Raw genomic sequence first — 19,336 nt, forward strand, 5'->3', positions numbered from 1 at the left:
AAAACTATTGACCTAATCAATAACAAAACAATTTACGAAAATCAAATATGTCAGACATGAACCAAACGACAACCACTGAACTACAGGTTCCTGACTTGGGACAGGCATATTGTTAAAACTTCGTTCAAACCTCTACTAACATGGGACAGTCGTGTAACAACACAAATAAGAAAAAATACCAAAGTAGTTTAAGAGTCTCAAATCGATACATAGAAAAACAGGAGAAAGACAGAAAGAACATGACAGGATATTATCCATTACTCATCTTATTAACAAAAAAGACACTAGGTCAGATCTCAGAGTACTTGAAGTTACTGACAGCAAGTTCAATCCAATAACACCTACTAAAAATTCATAAACATAAAACTTAAATGTCAATTAGTGCACACCCAACTTCCAATGGATTTAATAAAAGACGTCATTAACAATCAGAGAAAAACATTACCTTATGCAATACCAAACTATAGGTTTGTCGTGCATAAATTGACGTTACATGTTTTTGCATTCCAAATATATCTGTAGGAATTTAAAGCAATAACACAAATATAAATTTACAAATTTTAGTAGCTTTTAACATTCACACTACTGATTTTTTTCACTTCAGTCCTTTAACTTTAGACTAGACATGTTGGTAAACTGATCTGTATGATGGATTGGGTTGTCTAATCACGAAACGTATCACAAATTTTGATCTTTCGTTCAAATGGGATGTTCTTGGCGATTGTCTTCTAAATGAAGAATTGACTAATTGTCTTGAATTGCTTCGAGTATTCCTCCTCACAGCCGTATTCCATAAACTTGCTACTGGCCTTGTATTTGTCCAAGCACCTGCTTGACGCATAAAACCAGTATGTCTGCCAAAGCCTACTGCTTCTTCAGAAGACCCGGAATTATCTAAGAAGCCGTTTGAGTCGTTTGAGTCAGACCAATCTGTAGAATAAGATAAACATAATCAGATTTATTAATGTATTGAATGGTAATAAAACATGTAAAATATATAAGTGAATTAAATTAAAAGTTGGAGAACTAGTATTAGAACTATTTAAGATATTCATTGATCGCTATTTTACAAAATTTTCCTTTAATCATGCCGACTGATTATTTCATCTCTCAGCGGAATCGAGTGACATGAATAATTATCGCTAGAAACTAAGGGTACACTTGGCGTTGATAATAAAATTTACACTGAAATTGATAATGTCGTCATAGGTATATTATCGATAAACAGATTATCATCGGTCATCTCACCTTGATTGCTTTTCTCACTTTCGCCGTACCAACGATAAACTATAAGTATCATTAAGTTTGAGTATCATGTCTAGGTGAAAGATATATGTCTTCAAGCTGAAGAACTAATTTTAGGAGTAGGTAAGATATAAATGTATTTTAAGATGGAGGACTAGCATTTATACAATCTGAAAGATGATTGACCCATTAAGTTAGAAAACTAGTAGGAGATCTAGCTAAGAGAGACATGTCCCATGGAGTTATTATATTTATTATTATGACTAGGCAAGAAGTACATTTCTTTGAATGTGAGATGTGTGTCAATTACATGACAAAACTTTATCAGGGTAAAACATACTAGTATTTTACGTAATACAGATACTAATATTCGAAATTCCGTTATTTACCAATTAGAAGACAAAATGTTGGGAAATGTATCAATCAAAAAAAGCCAAATGATGAAATAATATATATGCGATTACTATGAAACAGTAAGAATAATTTTTTTATTTGTCTGATTTCATGAACAAATTCGAATATACCGTATAGCGGGTTATTTTCGCTGGTGTAGTATTTCGCTATTTTGATTTAAAATTATACGAAATATTTTAGCGGTTATTATTTTGGTGGATTTTGTTCTATCTGCGAAATAAGCGAAAATTACCCGCTATACGGTATATGATAAGCTACGTATATGACATATACGTGTGTAATACGAAAAAATCTTTCAAGATCTTTCAAGGCTCAAACAATAAAATTCAGAGTCTCTGCAATGACGAATATATCCTAAATGGGTCTATTGATTTAAATGTGTACAAGAAAAGCATTTCAATTATCTTCTGTATTTTTAATGAAAATATAGTGTAATAATTTCTCTAGCAATTAACTTGTCTGGTCTTGGACATTTGCATCATAAACATGATATATGCATTGTGTAATTTTTCAGTTGATAAATTCTTCAAGGTTGCAACTGGATCTGGCAAAGTTTAACTAAAGCTATTTTATTTCGACCGTTTTCTTTTCTTTCAGGCTTTAATCAGTTGCGAGTAACTCGCCTTAGTGTACACGTTATTTACAACTAAAAACACTATGTTTAATATAATAACCATAATATGTATGCACACTAAATAATTACCTTGTGTTTTGACTAGTCCTATAACAAGGAAAAGAATCAAAAGTTTCATCTTGACAACTCTCAGCGACCAATTTTTCCGGATTCTAAAAAAACATGTCTATATTATAACATATATATGTCCAGATCATAACATCATAAATCACTTAGTATTATGTATATGGTCTATTCAAATACAGATCCCTTTATTGTATGTATATTGATTTGAGCTCACTTTTAGGTTATCATATCCACTAGAGACCAAAGGCCTGTGGAGTTGACCGGACTTCAGCTACGAATTGCCTTTGTTAGCTTTTGATTTGTTTTGGACTTATATCTTATTTTAAAACAAGAAGACGGACATAAACGAATAAAAAGGTAATCAATTAGAAGAGCTAGCTCAAAGTGAGTCTCGGGAGACAGATTTATAAAGTTTATTTTATAATGTTGTTTTCCGAAACCCATATTGATAATTTCCATGGATAATTGTACATGATTATTATTTTAATTAACTAATAAATGATTTAAACCATGTTCAGCATTACATCTTAAAATCATTAAAATCAGGTAATAACTTTAACTTGAGTGAACAAAAGTAGAATATTGTATTCAATAAAGATATTTTGGAAGTCATTAAATAGTAATTAAAGAAAGAATATTAATAAGAGTATAATTATGTATCTTTCAAAGATTTATAGTTTACACAGAATGGAGTCATAAATTCAGACTAAAGACTGGAATTGCACCAATTACAAAATGAGAAAAATGACAACCTCATACAACCCTCCCCATAAATAAGCAAAACAAATAAGAAAATTAAGTTATTATAGCCTTACTCTGTGACTGCAGTCTCCAAATTATTCACGTCCACTAGATTTAATAATGTATCACGAGTTTTAAATAACATTCAAATTGATATATTTTGATTGATGAAAATTTATATTTAAATGTTAAATACATGTTATGTTTTTATAACATTTTTATAAATTACTGCGTCAATACATATCTTCGAGTCTAGTCACATACGTAATAATGCATACAGATTTAAAGACATTGTATGCAATTTTGACCAATCAATGTGTTGTATGTCATAAAGAATTCAAAATGAGTTTACCTTTTTTGTTAAAAATAAAATAACTCCGAGGAAAAGTCAAAACGGAAAGTCCCTAATCAAATGGAAAAACCAAAAGATTCGAACGAATGTCATATTCGTGACTTGGTACAGACATTTTCGTATGACGAAAATTGTGAATGTAACCTAGTTTTTAAGCAAGTTAAACCTCTCACTAGAAGGACAGTCTCATAAAATTCTATAATATAGACCATGATGTGTGAACAAAACAAATAGTTTGCTTGCTATCAGGAGGATTAATATAATAATATCATAAATTTTTTAAAGCTTTATTGTAATCACTTTATTGAATGACTTCATATTTGTTCAGTAGTGAGTTGTAAAAGGTATGCACTATCCGGCTTTGCACGATACCCAACTCCTGTTTGCCAATACTTCAACTTTTTCTATATGTTGAATGAACTAAAACAAATTGTTTCACTTCTTGTTTAAAACAAAATTAAGTCAGACAATCGCTTCGAACACATGAAATTAATAACCTGTTGTTATCCTTTTTTACAGCACTGGGTCAATATTTTGCTGGTGAACTGTCATTCCCTGAAGGTACATATATCATCAGCTCATTATATAGAACTTTGGTACTAGCATGACTTATAACAAACCATTGTAAAGTTGACTGTTACACTGTGTTAATTTTTAGGCAAAGTTGAACTAAGATTAATTTGGCTATTGTTTATATACATTTTGCTGATATAGCTTGTCAACTGTCAACTGTTAAGCTTTAATTTATTTTTTGGCTTTCAAATATTCGGCTTTGAGCGTTCTTGATATGAAGGTAAATCCAGTAGAACGATTTGGACGCATGGAATGTAGAACTTGTTGTTTTCATATTTTAAAGCATGACAACACATACATGCTTGTTGTAATTTATTTTTTATGCTTAATATTGCTGTGTTATATATCGTTTGTACTTGCCTTTATTTTATATTAATTTTATTTGTCAATGAAGAATTTAAAAGTCTTATGAATATGAGTATATATCTCACAGTTGATATGATATTCCACACCTTGTTTTTTTAAACCAAAACATCAATGAAACCACATCATTTAATTTCACATTCCGATATATATTGATGATGCTCTTTCCATCAACTATTCAAACTTTGCTGGTTTGGTTCCATTAATATATCCTCCAGAACTAGAAATTGAAGAAACAACAGACAAAGCTTACTCTGTCTCATCTTTAGACTTATAGTATGAAAGTAATGTCTGCAATTTAACATAAGAGGTCATCTCAGTACCAAAATTTACGACAAACGAGACGATTTTTATTTCCTCGACCTCAGCAGCAATATACCAACTTTAACTGCATATAGGATAAACATTTCTTAACTCATTCGGAATTCGAGAGCTTGCAGCTGCTTCTCAGAATTGTAGCACGTAACCAATGTCTGAGCAGAAAGTTGATGAACCAGTATTATGTCAAAGAACGTCTCGTCTTTTTCTAAATACGTTCAACGGATGATGTCTTCAGGATAAATATTCATTATCAACTTCACAAAAAATACACAATGACCTCGAAGTATAGATTCTAGGCAATGACGTTATGGTCATCTTAATTATGTGTTAAAGTTTATTTTTATTTGTCCCTGTTAAATAATCATTTTTACCGTTTTGTCTTTTTTTTTTTTTTTTGTGATATCTAATTGATGTGACTCGATATTTACACATCCAGTCATTGTGTTATTGTGCTATTTTGTATTTTTGTCTCTCGGTTTTACCTATATGTCTTTTTATATTTCTTTGTAATCATATTTGTAGGTTTTTGTTTGGGGATTACGATTATAACTACTGTACGCCTATTTTTGACATTTTTACCTATTATGTCGTTTTGTTTTGTTCCCACATTGTTGGCAATAAATTAATTCTATGCGACTGTCATATATGTGGGTGGTTTAGATAGCTATAAAACCATGTTTGATCCATCATTTTCTTCATAAGAAAATTCCTGTACAAAAACAGAAATATGACTGTCGTTATTAATTCATTTCATGTGTTTGAGCATTTAATTTTGCCATTTGATTAGACACTTTTAGTTTTGAATTTTCCTCGTAGTTTAGTATTTTTTGTCATCTTCTTTTTATAATGATTGTCGTAATCGAGAATTGCTAGTTCCTAAGGAGCTGCTGAACTAGGAATTCTAAATGGTAAAGTTGTTGTGGTCACTTTTAGGTATTTTTGTCTTAAATCTCTTCAATTACTTTTTCGGTACTTTAACATCCTACGCTTTCTAATACTAAGCTTTGAGCATTCCTGACGAAGGTCGTTTCGGAAAAACCCTTCAAAGTATGGAATTATTCAACGTTGTCCTCACTATTACTGACGTCATCACGATATAAAAAACCATTATGAAATAGTTGTATCAAATGTGTCAAAAGATGTTCAATTGTAGCTTCAACTCCGTTTACTTTTCCAAGTTATGGCATTGCCGAATGCTAATTAATACCAGATTTTTGAAATTCATTGAGAAAGTTTGCCGTCTGGTTGGTGACTGTAATAATTTGGTCACCGAGCTTTTTTTTGCGTTGTATCCAATCTGTTACCTAGTTAGTAGTGAAAAACATCCAAAAATAAACAACGTAAAATTGCTAACATAGCTATGACGTAACGCTTAAATAACCTTTCTGTTAGTTAAGAAAGTCTAACATTCAGGTTAAATAAATTTCCCAATTTTTGAATTAACACCAAAATCCTTAATTTTTTTTAAATACGTTTTCGACGTTTCACCCAGGTCATCACTTTAAATGAAGTTTACAATGATAACGAAGTCGGTGACCCTATTATTATTTTACAGTATAAAAATGGAAATATTTGTATCAAAAACTAATTAGCTATGATTTTTGAAATTTGATATTTGATGATCTTAAGAACGTTTTTGCCGATTTAATGTTATTTTTATACACACTATTCGAAAAACAGAATTCAATAAGTAATATTTCGTTAAAAAAGAGATAACTTAATTATTTGTCGATTTACAATTATAGTTTATTAGGAAAATTTACTTTTTGGACCTTTTGGATAATAGCTCTTCATCTTTTATATAATCTTTGGATTTCAAATATTTTGGCCACGAGCATTACTGAAGAGACATGTATTGTCGAAATGCGCATCTGGTGCAAGAAAATTGGTACCGTTAATTTTATTATATATAAACACAGACTACACATTTTGTGCAGCTTTTTAGAGTCATATTACATGAACAATTGGAGTTTAAACTTTACTTCAACTCAGCAGAAAGTTTATTGGCATGAAACTATTTATGAACATATTTGTAAACTAATCTGTATGGTGGACTTGTTTGTCTTACCACGATACGTTTCAAAGAGGATCCACCTGTAGTCATCCTTCGTCTGGGACCAAATCTAGGTCTCGCGTTGGAAGGCGATGTTCTAGTGAATTGTCTTCTTCTCAATGAAGAATTTCTTGAATTATTTGTTGTTCTTCGTCGGGAGTTTAGGCGGGAAGGTTGACGTCCTATGCTTGAAAATCTTGTATTTGATCTCCAGTTTGGTGTCCTGTTAAGAGTTGTTCCGATTATACCAGGAATGTTCCAAGATAACAGTGTTCTTCCTCTTAAATCTCGTCTTGGAAACCTTGTTGCAAAATTTCTACCAGCACGGCCCCAATTGGTTCTACCTGGACTGATGGTATTCGTTTGGGTTAGTCTGTTTGTATTCATTTGAGCAAGTATGTTTCTATTTGATTGAGGTAGTCTGTTTGTATTTATGTTATTGAACTGTCCACGCACAGCTAATCGAACCCCGGTTCCCCTCATAACATTATTCCATAAACTCGATCCTGGTCTGATAATTGTCCAAGGACTAGCTTGTCTCATAGAACTAGCTTGTCCTAAATTTGGAATAAGGCGATTGTTCAAGGCTCTCACAACGTTACCTCTACGGTTTATCCACTGTCCACGGGCATTAAGTCTGCGGGCTGTTGCAAGTCTGCTCCTCATCCTTCATCAGAGGATCCGGAATCATCGTTCAAAGATCCAGAGAAGTTCGAGTTAGCAGAATCTGACCATTCAGTTGATGAAGCTGAATCTGAGAAGTCGTTTGAATCAGTATCTAACCAGTCATTAGAATCGGTTGAGTCTGACCAATAATTTGAATCGGTAGAGTCTGAAAAACTGTTTGAAACGGTGTCTAAAACAGATTCAAGTATTCTAATGTATTGAATGATAATAAAACATGTAGTTGGTATATTTGTTATTTGGAGTTTCAGAATGCATATTATTAATATTCATTAGGATACACAGGACGAAAATTATAACAAAAGAATGTCAAAAATAATGTGTCCTACTTCCAGAGAAAAATACAAATATATAAGAATGTCTAATTGAAAGGTGTATACTCATCTTAAGTTAATGAACCATTATTGTAACTTTGTAAGATATAATTATGTCTTTTAATTGGAAAACTTCGTGTTGTTCTAATGCTATAACATATTAAATGATATTGAACGCTAGTAATGCAGTTAATATATTTTTTAAGTTCAGTTCTTTGAAAAATATAACAAAAACACATTTGCAAAAGTAACAATCAATAATAGACAAATAATCAAATATAATATTCGACTAGTCTAGTACATATGTGGTATCTTTCTATTTATTTGTTTCCATGATCATATTCAAAATTATATTGAAGGTTTTATATATGTTCACATATAAAATACACTGATATGTATAATAACAAAATCATGCAATGCTCCGGCTATAATATTCTACTCGGCAATAACATTTAAATTTTTAATGACAAAATGGGTATAAGAACATCATTGCAATGTTCTTCTTTATTTGTAATATTATTTACTTTAAAATGAAGTTGATTAGTGTTCCTGTCATTTATCTGTTCTTGGACATTGGTACTATTGAAAAGATATATTCCTTATGTTAATTTTTAGTCAATGAATTATACGATGTCGTGAAGGTTGCAACTTGATCTAGCAAGGTTTAACTTATCTGAAGCTGTTTACTTGGGTCGATGTTTTGTCTTCTTGGTTTTTATTCAGTTTATAATTTAAAAAAAAAGATGTGGTATGATTGCTAATGAGACAACTGTCCACAAGAGATATAAGTTTACTTGAAGAAAAGGTATGTTTTATATATCTGGTATCTATGATGAGTTTATTTACAACCACTGGGTCGATGCCACTGCTGGTGGAGTTTTAATTCCCTGAGTGTATCACCAGCCCAGTAGTCGGCACTCAGTTATCATTGATATGTTGATAATTATAAATTGACTGATAACAACACTTTGATTTTTTAAAATACTAAGACTTTTTACCTTAGCTGTATTTAGCAAAACTTTTAGAAATTTTTGGTCCTCTGTTCTCTTCAACTTCGGATATTTGTCTGTGTTAACATTTTGTGATTCGAGCGTTACTGGTGAGTGTTTTGTAGACGAAACGCGTCGTAAATATAAAATTTCAATTTTTGTATCTATGATGATATGCTATACTATAACTTAAATATTTACAATGTATACTCACCTTGTGTTTTGACTAGTCCTATAACTAAAAAAAGAATCAAAAACCTCATCTTGAACACTTTCAACAATCAATTCTTCTCAGACCTAAAGCAAAAACGTCTACATATATCATAAATAAAAATTACAAACTACTCATGCACCGATAAATATAATTCAAAAATGTAAATAGTAGAACGGCTGCATAGTTATTACACATTAAATATTCTCTTTTTCTTATTATCACAAAGTAGAGCGACAAGAGTCCTATATGTGTTGTATAGACAAAAGAACTCACTTCTGTCATTGTCGAAAAAAGTGTTAATTTCTCTCCTTTCTTACAACGCTAGAATGGATCCTTACTTCGGAGACAATCATATGTTTAGCAAATTAAAAATAGACACTATTTCATGTATCCTTCATTGTATGAACATTGATTTTGGCAACTACGTAAAGATGACATAGAAATAAAACCCAATTCCTTTCAGATAGAAATAAACTGGCCTTTAGTTATATAAAACTACCATGTTATAGAAGTATGAGACTTTTGTTTCCCCATATTTGAATTTCCAAGATTATTATATTTTAATTTTCTCATTAAAAAGTCATTAAGTTGAAACTATAAGATTATAGTAATAATAATAATAATAATAATCTATGTATTTATTTTTACTTTTTTAAAGCATACGCAGAATATGGTCTGTAAAGAAAAGAGAGACTTTATAAGCAATGAAAATTTGTTTAAAAACGAACCTTTCTTCCTTAAAAGAAAAAAAAGAAAAAATATAAAAATAAGTAATGATGGTCTTACCAAGTGACTGCAGTCTCTAGATTGTTCGCGTCTTTTAGTTTCTGAGAATGTTATATAAAAATATATTTTAATTGATATTCAAATTGAAATACTTTGATTGATGAAAATTCGAATTTTAATGTTTACATAATGTTTTTTTTTGTCACATTGATGAATAAATGTGTTAATGTATATCTTCATGATCTATTTAGAAGTTTTAAATATAAATCCAGACTTCTGTCAATATTATTAATGACGAATTGGAGAATTGACTAAGGAATGAGACCATCAACCAACCACCACCGCCGCCTTCACATAAAACAATAGAAAGAAAATTACAATACAAAGAAAAGAGAAAAAAAATAATATTATAATGGTGTACTCCTGATATAATTACTTTTTAAAAAGATACATTTATTCTATTCTTACAGTTGTATATATTTAATATACAATAAGATAGGTAAAAATGTGCATAACTTAACATTGTTTTTTTTTTTATTATTTTGTAGAGAAGAAAAAGTTAGAAAGATACAAATGAATGCAAAGAAAACATTTTGATGAAGAATGTACTATGTAATAAATATCAGTGAACCAATTGATCACATCAGAAATCTGAAATGTTATCGCCTAATTAATCAATTACATGTATGTTTCATAATAATCCGTAATTTGACTGGTAGTCAATTATCGTAAGACACTTCAATATTACATTGTATTTCCGGATTAAATACAACAGCTTTAACTGCACGTGCTATCCATAGCAATGTTAAAATAACGCATTAAAAACATAAAGCTTGATAAATTACTTAATTCGTGTCTGTAGCATAAAAATAAATATAAAAAAAGATTCATTATGTCATTGGACTGTAGCCTCCAGAATGTTCCCGATCCCTTTATTCTGATATTAGTGATTGTTTTTTTTTTAATTCATATTTTAAGCTAGTTTTTACCGATTATGATTGAAGAAATTATATATTTTAATTTATGAATATGTGTTTGTCATATTAAAAAAAAAATGTGTCCATTGAAATATTCAAATCTAGTCAGGTAGTTTCATGGAATGTCGAAGGCTAACTTTCTTTCGTATCCTTTCTTCACATTTCGTAATATATTTTTTTAATTCAAAGTTTTAGATTATTAGATAGTATTGAATTTCAATTGCTTTAAAATGTATACAATTCATATCTGATAAAAACAAAATGAATGTACTGGTATTACATGATACTTTGTAGGTTCGCAATAAACCTTATTCAACATCTCAGAATCTTGACCTGGTCATTGTAAACTTGACTTGTTTGTATATTTCCTTACTCGTTCGCTGTAATTTCTAAATTACCAAAGAAAGGACTCAGTTATTACAACTAATTTACAATCTTTACCAAGTTCCTTCGTTTATACATGTTCATAGTTTTGAAGTTTAGCTGGATCCTTAAAATCCATACAAAAGCAGAATATGGCATCCTACTTTTTACGGTAATATCATTTATAGAACTCCTTATAGTGGAGTGACAGATCAAGAAAAAGGTGCTTATTTTACGACCTTAATGGACCAGCATACCTGCAGGCTAAAAACGATTTTTTTGCAAAGACAATACCTTAAGCTTAATGTTTTGCCCGGTCGTAGACATTTCATGCGGTGCAGTTTTTTCTAAAATGGAAAGAAAATACATTTCGATTTGTTTTCAAATTTCAAGATGGGAAAAAATTTGAATTTTGTTATTTTTTTCTGTCTTTTGACATATGATTTTGCATTTTATACAGAGTTTAATTGTTTATTCATAATGTAAAACTAGAATTCCTTCTTTTTTTTCTAAATTTTGTCCATTTTCACTCAGTTTAGCGAAAGCACACTCTGTATTATTTTAACGAAGTGGTTACAACATTTGTAAATTTAGATTACATTGATAATTTCATGATTTTCCGAATTAAAATGTTTTAAACTTCATACTGTAAAGTTTCGAAGCCATTCCAAATCCGTATTTCTTAAATATTAACTTTAATGAGGATTTTGAACTTTGCATTATAGTTCAATGAATATGATATGGATCTCCTCGTTATTCTGATGCTCATTGAAAGATTGTAGTAATGTTTCTAAACTTCCTGTCGACAAACTGCGAAAAGTCCTGACAATAACAGAATGCATACTTGCTTTAAACATAAACCTGTTAACCCCATTTCATCTTGCTTTGGAATTACAATTACACCATGAGTTTGGCTCTAAAAATTTTATTGAAATCTCAACTCTCATGGTTTTTGTGCATCCTATTCTGAAGTACGTAGATATCGGACTAGTTCAGCAAATTTGGAAATAGACAGAATCCAAGACATGTCCTATGTACCTAATGGTATTGCTGTATTTAGAAAAGGTGGTCGTATTATACAGGAGGGAGCAGAAAATACTGACTTAAATGCTGAAACAATCGATGGTAAAAATACATCTCACTCCATGGCTAGAGTTGTATTTCAGTTTCAGATTGAATCGAATCATCAAACGCCCACATGAGTTCCATAAAGGTTAAACGGGGACTATAAAGATCTTTGACATTGAATGGTTCGAATACCAATATTATGGCATGTTTAACTTTCGACAAGCCAACAGAACGGTATGAACCTCCTCGTTATTCTAATGTTTATGGCAAGATTGTGTCTTGTTTCATCGAAAACCGAGATATATCTGTCTTTGGTATTTCTGAGACTTCTTTTGAGACCAAACTTATATTCGATTTCATTTTCTGCAGAAAGCACTGAACAAATTGTTCCATTTTGGATCGGTTCTTACAAAAGGCTGAATCTGAAATTTCGTCTGTAGCCTTTGCTCCGGTTATAGATGCCAAGCCGACATGGCAATAGTATTTACAACTATGAAACAATGTTTAGATATGTCAATACGTGCTGGTCAACAATATGCTGTGCAAACATTTAACAATTAATTGTATGCTGTTGCCCAAATGTAAAATGATCTATTCCAGACGTGTTCGAGGATGAACTTTGGTATATGAGTCTAGCTCTCATGGTTCTTTTGTTTAATTTAAAAGCATTCTTCAATTGGTGTCAAGATGAAAATTTTTAATTAATATTGAACCAAATGTATGTCACAGTTCATTTGCTGAAACACCCAAAAGCGCTGAAGGTATTGCACAGGTTTTTTTTTCTAATTTTAAAGAACATATGTTGCCATTGTTTAAAGAATTCAGAATACACCCTTGTAAACTATCGCCAGCCTTTTGTTACAGAACATTAGGGCTGAACGGAATGGATAGTGGCTTTTACATTTGAAAATGGTAGCTGCAATGTTACGATGCTTTTTCATTACCAATCGGACGAACTATGCTAGGTGAACACCAGCCTACATATTGGGTATGTTGAATCTGTCTGAAATGGTAAAATCTGTCTTTATGTCAGGTGAGTTTTCAATCAGACATAAACATGGAGCCTTAAATAGTATCTGGAGTGATATGGCTACAAAAAACATTATTATTAAATATTCTAAAGGCTGTAGGGGCATCATAGGACTGACAAGGAAAAACCGCTGTACTTCGATGGCTGCTTACAAGACAAATCCTTGCGCATTTTAGTTCTGATATGAGATCAAGATCGGAATTTGCCACAGATGCAGAAATTGAACACGAAGAAGACAAGCCAACGGCAATGACACGAGACAAGAAGAATATCTCTGATTTGATAGGGTATATGCATTCAAATATGACCGATCCATTTAATGTTGCCGATCATTCTTAGCCATTAATAAATACTAATATTTCTACAGAAATGAAAGCCTCAATAAACGTTCATAATTCTCTTTTTAAATCTCTTGAACGTGGCAACCAGATGGTTGAATCTTTTGTCGAAGGATGCTCTAATGAGTCTGAAACCCATGTCGTCTACAGTCCTATGTCAAGTTCAGCTCTCAATACTTTCGATGATACGAACAAGACCTCAAAACTCAAGTATAAACCCAGTAAAAATAGTTCGTCGTGCTTTAGTTCTTGCTAATGATCATGAGAATGAGACTGTAGTCAGGATATTGGCATATCCTATTGGTCCCATACCTTCAGCTCTGTTCCATGATGATAGTACCATGTGGAAATGTGATAAAATTCATCTCCTTGAAGAGGAAATTCGCTCTTCTTTCAATCTTCCAAGTTATGATAATATTTATCAAAAGTACCAGGCTTATAACTTGATACACCAGACGCGCGTTTAGTCTACATGAGGCTTATTAGTGACGCTCAGATCAAAATAATTAGAAAGCCAAACAAGTATAAAGTTGAAGAGCATTGAGGACAAAAAATTTTAAAAGTTGCTCCAAATCCGATAAGTTTTCAAACGGGAGATTATGAATCGCCGTTATCAATGGAAGTGCATTTATCGCCTCATTTTATGATCCGAAGGGAAAGTTCAGGTATCTTCATGATGATCTAAACAAGCTAAGGGTGGAGTTTGCCGCCACAAAGGATGCCAGTCTTGTGAAAATTCCCCCATGTGAAAACACGTTTTTACAGCACATCCCACGTGCACTGCTTCAAACGCAAGTTTGGATAAACTCTCATATTGCTAAACTAGTGATCATATCTTCCAAAGACTATGGTTGGTAAGAGGGTAAAAACGTTTTGTTCTCGGTTTTCTTTGAGGGACACTATGTCAGTAGATTTCCTTCAAGACCTTGTTTGTACATATACGGACAAGGGAAAACAGCTTGCAATAACAATAACATATACAACCAACAGTAATCCGCGTATACCAATATTTGTTGATGTGAAGGGTCTGATGGTTGTAGGAATTATTTAACTCACCTAGCAATATTGGAAGAAGACGACGATGAAAGCGATGACTTATGTCAGGTTTTCGAAAGTTGTCATGCCCTTTGTTTGTTAAAATACCTCATACAACCACTCTTTCTAAGGTGTCCATGTGTGCTTTTGTAAAGCAAAGACACATAAAACATAAAAAGTTCATAGAGCTAGAATATACGCTGAAACTTTAGTCCATCATTAAACTCATTTAATTTAATTGCCTTGTGAAATATTTGTGACTGGCAATAAATATACATCAAAGCAAAAACCAAATTGACTTCGATTCTTTTTATAAATCCCGTCAAATTCAGAAATATATCTTAAGAAGTACATGCGATGTAACAAAAAAAAAATGAATTGAGATTCGGTTGTCCCATTTTCTATTTTGTTGCTAGTCTGAATTCCCCTTAAAATTTGCATTTGGTGGTTTCATTATTTTCAAATTAAGTTGAAAATGAAGTGTCACAGTTTATTTCATTATGAATTTCTTGTTTAGTAACAATTCAGATATTTTTTTGAGACTTTTAATAACCTCTTGTGAAATAAATTGACAATAGGGAAAACCTCAATCACTAACCTTTGACCTTATTTTAAAAAAAATTGCACCATATTTCAATTCTACGACCAGGCAAAAATTAAAGATTAAACATTTCTCTTTCCAAAAAGTCATAATTTAGCCTGCAGGTAGGGTGGTCCATTAAAGTTGAAAAATTGTTGGCTTGGTCACTCCACTATTATCTTAGATAAGATTCATAAACTTATTCTTAAAGATCACCAATTTAAACATAGTAGAAACATTGATTTGGTTAATAATCCTCTAAAATATAACTAATTATGTACGACTATATAGTAAAAAATATAGTCATTCATCCTGTCGATAACTTTACAAAGACCATTGTTTTCAGACTGAAGTCTTTTATACTTTTCAATTGCATGTTTTCTGACAAAAGTGTGTCAGAAATCATATCTGATATTCTTCCTCAGTCATAATAACCTTCCATCATTATCGAACTGAACAAAGAAATAACACGACGGGTGCCGTATACGGTACAGGAAATGCTTACCCTTCCGGAGCACCTGATTTCACTCCCGGTCTTTAGTGGAGTTCGTGTTGTTTCTTATTTATTATTTATAACTGTTGATGTAAATGTCCCTTTGTTTTGTGAGTCTTTGTTTACTCCTTGGTTTTTATTGTTATTGTCTTCTGATTGCAATGAAAGTATAGGAAAGCTTGCTTTACCTATCACTTTGAGATTGGCTTTAAATTATGTATCAATTACTGCAAGAGCTCATGAATCGGTCCACTGTGTTTTGTGTGGTTTTTTTTTTTTTTTTGTTATTTATTCATGATCTTTTTGTAGACACTATCCACAGAGCAAACATTATCTTCTCCATCCTTTAATGATAAAAGCACATAGTTTTTTTTTTTTTTTTGGTATTTAGCATTTACAGTCTCTGGTCACTAGTTTCACAAAAAACTTACGACGTAAGGTGATCGTAAGTATACTTAATTCTTAATTATTCATGACTTACGATCGGCTTTGCCATAAGACGTTTTTGTGAAACTAATCACTGGAATCCAAGTTTCATAGATTTAATAACTTGTCAAACCTTCATGGTATTCAGGAAACTTGTACCGAAGCTTTTAGTGATTCAAGAATAATTTCTGCAATTTTTTTCAGTCAAAATGTTTGCATATACTTATGAATAGTTTTAGTTTAACGGCCAGCTGTGCGGAATTTTCACGCTGCGTTAAAGACCCATCGATAGCATTTGGCTGTTTTCTACTTTTTGTTTGGGTTGTCGTCTCTTTTACACATTCCCCGTCTCTATTCACTTTGTAAGCAGCCATCATTACACGTTTACACGTAGACAAACGATTTTGTATGTATTGCAAAATTCATTTATATGACTTTCGGTCTATTTTAAGTTCCCACATAACTATAAGTCTATATATTATGATACTAAGAAACATATCAAATTTACAAATATCCACGCGCTTATCATAATTAAACGATCAAATGCAACTACCGTTAATTTTAATTCATTTTTTAAATTTATTTTAATAATTTCGTGAAGTGTGGCAATGCATTTTCTGCAGCACGATCATTCTGCAAATTTCCAATGTGATGTCAGAAAATCAATTATCATCACGTAAAGGTGTTCGGTCAGTTTATCCGTTCTCTTTTTCATAAGACTTTAACATAGGCTTATAGTTTCTTAATTTCTAATCATCTCTTCTCTCACTCTGGCTAGTTTCCGTTCTTCTGGTACAATCCCAATTAAAATCGATAGATTCACAAGATAAGTTATTGGTTTAACCAGAGCACAGGATCGGCATTCGATGAATCTCACAGGAATATAAATGAAAGAGTTTAAATTGCAAGCTTCTTTTATATAGTCTTGATTAACGTATGTCAGTTTTAACTAAAGATCATTGTTCGTGACTTTACTGTAGAATTGTTCAAACAGTATGGAATTAACATCAGATATGCATGGATAAGCGAAGAAACGACAAGGGTAACAATAACTGTGAATAAAAAATACTTATATATTTTTCGGACAATTATACAGATTTTTTTCAGAGACAAGTGCTTGTACATGTTTTGAAGAAGAAAACAAAATGATTAGCGATTTCTTTAGAGATATGCCCTGTTATTCCACCTACAGTAAAATAAACAATCTAATCATCAAGAATCCAAAACACAAAAAAAAATCAGCAATCGGTCTTAAACAAAACACAGGGTGTCTGTTTTCTATGTTAAGATCTCCGTCGTTTTGAGTCTAATACAGTTGTAAATGAATTTGACAGAGATTATTATAGATCAGCAATGACCATCAAATACATCCAATTACAAAAGACAAAAAAAAACATTGGGATAAAAGCAAATTAAAGTCAACCTCCTAAGAAATTCCTGACGTTGGACGTTAAAATAGTATTATTCGGAATAATCTTTAGCGACATTAAATACTGAAAAAGCACAAAAGTTAAAAATTACAAAAAATAAAAGGGTCAAAATAGCACCTAATAGTGCTTAATAGCACAGCGAAAATCATCTATGGCTAAATAATAGCACAGTATGTGCATAACAAATTATTAATCACTACTTGGAGTTATTATGCCCTAGGGAATACATTAACATCAAGTAGCAGTTTCGTTTGATTAATTAAGTTCTAGCATTATGTGATACTAGTATTTTACCAAATCATTTATTATTAAAGTGTTGTCTGTTTACATAAATATCAATTCCTTTTCAGGAGCGAACTAAGTTTTTCTTCTCAATCGATTTATGAATTTTGAACAGCGGTATACTACTGTTGCCTTTATTAGTCTCTTTTTTAACATGTAGGATTAATGATATTAGGATCAGTATAGTTTGTTCAAAATAACACATGCAGTGAGTCATAATGTTAAAACATAGCGATAGTTGTCAGATAAACATTTCAGAAACTAATGCAATGAACAAGCCGTTTATTACTTATGTTTATACTTATGCAATGAGATTTTGGCGAATCATAAGTCCTTCATGGCTTCAACGAACATTATATTGAACAACAAATTTCCATACAAACAACGGTACATTGTCGGCTCATCTACCTGTTCGACTTAATAATTGTCGATTGACATAAATTCTGTCCGCAGTGAAAGAGGGTCTTCAGAAATACTGAAAAACTGGTATCAAGCTGATGCGTATTCTAAACACTATAAAGCACTTCAAGATGATATTAAATCTCGATCTTTTTCTAAAATAAGTTCTATCAAAACTTTTGACTTTTCAACCGTGTATACCTTCATCCTCTACTACGAGAAATTGAAAAAATGTCTGAAAGAAATAATCCATAATGCTTTTCAACATACGAATGGTAGCATACTCTATAAATGTATTACTTTTGGATACCATACGGCATATTTTGTTAATAGTGAACAAAAAGGTAAAACATGTTTCACAGAGAAACAAGTCATCCGCATGCTCTTATTGACAACAACTTTGTTAAATTTTGAGATACACTTTTTCTATAAATTGTCGGAATTCCTTTGGGAACGAATGTTACGCCTCTCCATGCCGACCTCTTCTTATTTTCATATGAATCAGACACTTGTCAAAAACAAGAAGATCAAAGAAGCCATATCATTTAATTTCACATTCAAATATGTTGATGATGTTCTTTCCATTAACATTCCAAACGTTTCTGATTTGGTTCGATAACTATATTCCCCAGAGCTAGACATTAAAGAAACAACAGACACGGCTTCCCCTGCGTCATATTTAGACTTAAACCTTGAATTTGACATAAGCGGTCATCCCAGTACCAGAATCTATGACAAACAAGACGATTTTAATTATGAGTACTCCTATTTCATGTTTACCTATTATATCTGTTTTTTTGTTCACACATCGTTGTCAATATAATGGAATTTTATACCACTATTGTGCAAGTGAGAGGTTTAGCTAGCTATGAAACAAGGTTTAATTCAACATTTTGTACATGAGAAAATATCAGTTCAAAGTCAGAAATATGACAGTTGTTGTCCATTCATTTGATGTGTTGAGCTTTTTGTTTTGATATTTGATTAGGGACTTTCCGCTTTGAATTTTACTTGGAGCTCGTTTTTTTTGTGATTTAACGTTTTACACCACTACCCTAGGGGACAAAGAACTAGTCGCTCATCAACATTTTCATACTCGTCACATTAATCTTATGCCTGTCAACAGTCGGGAGCCTTTAATTCGGTGTTTTGTTTTGGTTGTTGTTTTTCATATTTGTTTCTCGTTTTTTGTTTTATAACATATTACGTCGTTAGTTATCTCGTGG

The 19,336-nt window shown here is 31.6% G+C and overlaps 1 long non-coding RNA gene and 1 other non-coding gene across 2 annotated transcripts; both read right to left on the reverse strand.

Moving 5' to 3' along the window:
• Positions 1-326: 326 nt before the first annotated feature.
• Positions 327-3,233, reverse strand: LOC143070779 (uncharacterized). Its single transcript, XR_012976697.1, has 3 exons — positions 3,175-3,233; positions 2,363-2,445; positions 327-930 (listed from the first exon to the last, which is right to left on the reverse strand). It is a non-coding gene; the product is annotated as an uncharacterized LOC143070779 (long non-coding RNA).
• A 5,923-nt stretch (positions 3,234-9,156) lies between these two features.
• Positions 9,157-9,285, reverse strand: LOC143073939 (U6atac minor spliceosomal RNA). Its single transcript, XR_012977709.1, has one exon. It is a non-coding gene; the product is annotated as a U6atac minor spliceosomal RNA (small nuclear RNA).
• Between the last annotated feature and the right edge of the window lie 10,051 nt (positions 9,286-19,336).

This window comes from Mytilus galloprovincialis, chromosome 4 (genome assembly GCF_965363235.1).
Source record: "Mytilus galloprovincialis chromosome 4, xbMytGall1.hap1.1, whole genome shotgun sequence".
NCBI lineage: Eukaryota > Metazoa > Mollusca > Bivalvia > Mytilida > Mytilidae > Mytilus > Mytilus galloprovincialis.